Raw genomic sequence first — 6000 nt, forward strand, 5'->3', positions numbered from 1 at the left:
CGCAATATTATGCAAAACCTTTTCTTATCTTCTGGTACCTGCTGATCTGTATTTGGGATCCGCATAAGTCCTGAAAATTTGCTCGATTCCGCCACTGTAGTCTGTGCCAACACCTTTGTTGATAAGCTTCTTCTTTTTCTCTATCTTCTTGTTATGGGTCATTTCATCCTCCACTGTTGCCATTTCTAATGTAAAGTAGTGTAAAGTTCTAAATTATATCTGTTAGCAGTCTAGCTACCAAAGTGCTAAAACTGTAGTGGGTTTCCATATTTCACCCAAGGAACTTTGGTTATTAGAGCGTTCCGGCCGGACCTGGATTAAAGACATTTTCTCCCTGGGAAATGAAAAATACCAATTTTATATAGATTTTTTTCTAAAAATATTTAAACATGCTGCAATGCCACAAACATAAGAGGTTTTTTAGCCACGTAAATACGACCGCCCACTAAACTGCGCATCCTGAAGCGACTGTCAGAAAGCCACTTGAAGATGATCTGTCAACATTTTGACCAAAGAAAACAATTACATGACATGTAGACTACAAGGAAGTATTTTACATTTAGAATAAAATAATAATGACTCATTTAGTGCACCCTATATAGAAAATAGAAATAGACCTGACAAGACCTCCTCATAGGCAGTGCGCCTTATAATCCAGTGCGCCCTATGGTCCGAAAAAAATATACCAAAGTTTTTAAGTGTTTACGTGTGAGCGTCAGAGTTTCTGCTTCAGTGTGGCACAAAGACAATTATGGTGATTAACATCTGCAAGAATCACAGCCTGCAGACTTCGAAAAGCCAGAAACAATTTGATTTAATTACACTTGAACCACACGGAGAAACTAATCCTTCATTAGGAGCACACTTCATTTCACACTTCATTTCATACTTGCTGTACATGGACATTTTTTGCAAGACGTACATGTCTGACTGTGTGGTACATCACATTTTAATTGTTTCCCTTCTGCAGGATTGTGGCGATCCTATAAACCTTTTGGATCAAAGTGTCAGGATGGGGGGACTACAAAGTATGCATCATAGATTGGAGAGCTGATGTCAGCTTTTAGTTTCTGTAGGCTGCCTGGTGTACAATCTGCTATGGAGGTTTCATGCAGGTCCTTTAAGAAATGTGTCAGTTTTTTATATCGATACAACTAAGTCGACTACATACCAGGAAACATACTTGCCAACCTTGAGACCTCCGATTTCCGGAGGTGGGGGGTGGGGGCGTGGTCGGGGGGGGATTGGGGCAGGGGCGTAGCGTGGTTAAGTGGGGAGGAGTATATTTTCAGCTAGAAAAGTGCAGCTTGGAATTTAACCTATTTAAAACATGACATCAAAAATATATATTTAGTGTGAGAAATCATTAAGATGATCAGTGTTTCCACAACGATAAATATAATTAATTATTAATAATAACATAGAGTTAAAGGTAAATTGAGCAAATTGGCTATTTCTGGCAAGATATTTAAGTGTGTATCAAACTGGTAGCCCTTCGCATTAATCAGTACCCAAGAAGTAGCTCTAGGTTTCAAAAAGGTTGGTGACCCCTGCCGTATATGTTACTGTCACATATGCATGTACAGTAGATGGCAGTATTGTCCTGTTTGAGAGTGTCACAACATTGTTGTTTACGGCAGACAAACTGCTTTACGGTAGACGAAAAAGTGACTGCTGTTGTTGTGTGTTGTTACCGCGCTGGGAGGACATTAATGTAACTGCCTAACAATAAACCCATATAAAAAACCAAGAACTCTCCCTCGATCATTCCACAGTTATAACGTCATTGGGCAGGCTCGCTGTCTATATTGTGGGAAAGCGGACGTGAAAACAGACTGTCCTTACGTCACTCAGGTCCGCATGGAGCTGGAGGGGGCATGGCCTCCAGCTCCGCCTGAATTTCAGGTATTTTCAGGAGCAAATTTGTCCCGGGAGGTTTTCGGGAGAGGCGCTGAATTCCGGGAGTCTCCTGGAAAATCCGGGAGGGTTGGCAAGTATGCCAGGAAACCAGTTTAATGCACATTTCACAGCAGCAAAACTGTTAACTCTCCTTTTCTTGGTTATGTCACATGTCTGCAGGAAGTATACATACAAAACCCAAAACCAGTGAAGTTGGCATGTTGTGTAAATGATAAAGAAGATAGTACTTTATTGATTCCTTCAAGAAAGTTCCTTCAGAAAATTAAAATAAAATTTCAAATAAAATAAAAATAAAAACAGAATACAATGATTTGCAAATCCTATTCAACTTATATTTAGTTGAATAGACTGCAAAGACAAGACACTTAATGTTCGAACAAAGACACTTTTTGCAAATAATCATTAATTCCAAAAAAGTTGTCAGAGAGGCATTTTTGACACTGTGTTACATGGCCTTTCCTTTTAACAACACTCAGTAAACGTTTGGGAACTGAGGAGACATATTTTTAAAGCTTTTCAGGTGGAATTATTTCCCATTCTTGCTTGATGTACAGGTTAAGTTGTTCAACAGTCTCCACTGCGGTATTTTAGGTTTCATAATGCGCCACACATTTACAATGGCAGACAGGTCTGGACTACAGGCAGGCCAGTCTAGTACCAGCAGTCTTTTACTATGAAGCCATGCTGTTGTAACACGTGGCTTGGCATTGTCTCGCTCCTATCCAGGAGATCGCAAAAAGCCGCTGCCTGACCAGGGCTCAGAAAATCTGCAGAGACTCGTCCCACCCTCACCGAGGACTGTTTTCACTGCTGGATTCTGGAAAGAAGTCCCGCAGCCTCCGTAGCAGCACCTCCAGGTTCTGTAACTACTTTTTTCCCTCAGGCCATAAAACTCTTGAACGCATCATAATAATCCCCTCAATTCCCCCCAAAAATTGATTAACTGGCTGGAATATAAAGACAATATAACATACATCCATAAACGTGGATGCATATTGTTAGAATAATTATGTGTAAGTTATCACACAACTTTAGTATGCTTAAAGTACGTTGCTATAGTTATTAGCTATTGTGCTCAAGCTGTACTTTTTCTATCTGTGCAAGGAAACAACTTCTTGTCTGAGAGGTGGCCTCAGCTGCAGATGCTATCTTTGTTTTAGCCCGCTAACAGTCAAGGACTTCAAGGACCTCAATGGAGATAAGACGACAGCACACAGACGAAGCAAAGACAAGGCAATATCACAAGGCCCCAGCACATTCCATCATGTATTGTGCGTACTGGAGCTGCTTTGCATGATATGTGTAACCACTCCTTTTAGAAGCGGCCTCATTGATGTTGACTGGGGAACTCCTGAATAAATAGAGGGACGCTGGAGCTGTACCTTAGAGCATAGGGCGAGACTGTGACTAAGTGTGCAGCTCCATGCTTTCTCCTCATGAGCTAAATTGATCTGTCTCTGCATGATTCCTCGCTTCTTGTCTGTTTGATTGATGTCATCAGTGTTTGAACCTGACACATATGCAAAAGTGCGATATATTTATCTGTACAGTAATCTATTTATTTATAGCTGCACATTATTGCTCTTTTATCCTGCACTACAACGAGCTAATGCAAAAAAAATATGTTCCTATCTGTACTGTGAAGTTCAAATTTCAATGACAACAAAAGGAAGTCTAAGTCTTCTTAAAATAGGCAGGGGCGTCCATGAAGAACACGTTGCCTGGATGGTAACATATGTTGCCCCAAAACCTGTATTTACCTTTCAGCGTTAATGGTGCTTTCGCAGTCTATTCAATTGAATATAGGTTGAGAGGGATTTGCAAATAATTTTATTGTGTCTTTACTTACCATTTACACAACGTGCCAACTTTACTGGTTTTGTACTTTGTTGATGTACTGTTCACATTTGAATATATACAACAATGTGTTTTGTTTAAACATTTAAAACTGAGCTGCGTTGTCCAGTTGTTATCTTGTTTTTTTACACTTCTGTGTCTCATTTGCAAGTACTGTACTGTATTATGGAGCACAGTGTTTCTTAACCATAGGATGGGGGCCCATTGTTGGGCCGCGAGCGACCCCTAGAGGGCTACAGGAAAAATATCTAATTCTCGGCACTTAGTTGTAAGCCACTTTTTTTACCACTTGTGGCAGTAATGACAATGTCAAACAAACAGAAGACGTGTGGAGCTAAAGTAAAATAAGTTTCTTAAGCACAAAAATTATGACTAAAGTTGTGAATCTGTATTTTCATTAGTTGTGTTAATAGTTTAGTTAAAAAATATGCACTGTAAATGTTTTTATTAATTTTAGCATAACATAATTGTACGTACATTTTATTTTTTGTCAACCATTTATTAGTCCCTTCTTATGCATTGTATTTGATTAGCACTTTTTTTCTTATCAGCCTGACCTAAGCCAAAGGGTTTTGAGTTAAAATACAACTTTGCAGTGGAAAAGTTGGGCCCCTAGGTCAAAAAGGTTAAGAATTTCTTTGGTAGTAGACTTTGCATGCAGGTAAAATTCCGAGACGTTGGATGGCAGTAGGGTATATACTACAGAGTGTTGCCTTAGTCAGGAAGTAGTCTTTGCCTTTATGTTTAATGTGCCAGTCTTGTTTATTGTTGAGTTTGAACTCATTTTAGCTCAGAAAAATCCATTCCCACGTCGGCTGAACTGATAAAAACACGGCATGATAATTTAGAAACTTCCTTTTATTTATGTTTTTGTTGTACTTAGGCCAAAAATATTCTTAAAATGTACATATTACAACTAATCCTCATGGCAAAACACTTTAAGTTAGTTTAACATTCGGAGGAAAACATTGGGGCAGTTTCAAAAACACCGCAAAGAACAGAAAGAAGTGATACTATATCTCAGTGTTTCTACAAAACCGTTAAACTTTAAGCACTTCCTGTTCATCATTCTCATGCTGGCAGTTCACCGTCAAAGTTGTGTTTGGAAAAGTAATTGAGTGTTTCCTCAAACCACCATATTAATGAAATCCACAACTGCCACAACACATTCATTAATTATCTTTTAAATATTACAATGAATATATAATCAAAACAATTGTCAAAATTAACAAAATTATAGCCAAAATTAAAGGTAACATTACTACAAACTTAGCCAATGTGAACAAGCATAGAATAAAATAGAACACATCGTGCCGCCAATCAATTACGAGCGCTGCACGGAATTCCAAATACAAAGATGATGGTCATCTTGACTTATTGTTTCATAATTTTATCCTTTAAGTGGGTAATTTACAATAATACGAAAAGGTATTTTGTGTCGCTGTTGCATTAATCTGCTGCCAGCCTCCACAGGAGCAGCTGATTGCTTACACCTGCACTGATTAGAGTAGCGGCAGCCAATCCCGAGGGCGCTTGAAGTCAGCTGATACGTCATCTTATACAGCGTGATGTGTGACGTGGGTTACACTTGAATTGCTATTGCAACATCCAGTGGACACATTTGGAACATCAGTTTCTTTCATTCAAAAATTGAAGCTCATTTGAGTACAAAGCACACTCATCTTGCGGGACGCGGGCCGGGTTAATCATTTTTGTCGGCCTGATACGACCCACGGTCCATATGTTTGATACTCCTGGCTTACACTGTAAGTATTGTACTTAATACACACCAGCTGTTTGAGTGTAAAGTCCATCTTAGTTGTAGTTTTCTTCACCAAATTTTGAGAAGTTGAAATTGCCTTGTAAAATCGCTAATCAGTGGCATGTCAATGGCAAATCCAATGCAAGTTAGCATCAAGCTAGCATATTTTAAGAAAGTGCAGCCTTACTGGACTTTTTGAGGATTTTCTTCTGGCTTTGTTGGCATGGAAAATGATGACATTACCTCAAGGCAGTCCCAGGAGCATCTGCACCAGGAGGTCACCAGGACGGAAATGTTATATTGACAGTTATAATGACAAATTCGACTGCTTACAATAGCATTGAATTGAAAGCCGCTCTGTACAGACTGAAAAACATGAACAATTATAATGCAGTATCTGTAAAATATTAGCCCACATTTCATGTAGTGTTTGCACACAGCTGGCTCGATGGCGAATGTGG

The sequence above is a fragment of the Nerophis ophidion genome, linkage group LG02 (assembly GCF_033978795.1).
Source record: "Nerophis ophidion isolate RoL-2023_Sa linkage group LG02, RoL_Noph_v1.0, whole genome shotgun sequence".
NCBI classification, from domain to species: domain Eukaryota; kingdom Metazoa; phylum Chordata; class Actinopteri; order Syngnathiformes; family Syngnathidae; genus Nerophis; species Nerophis ophidion.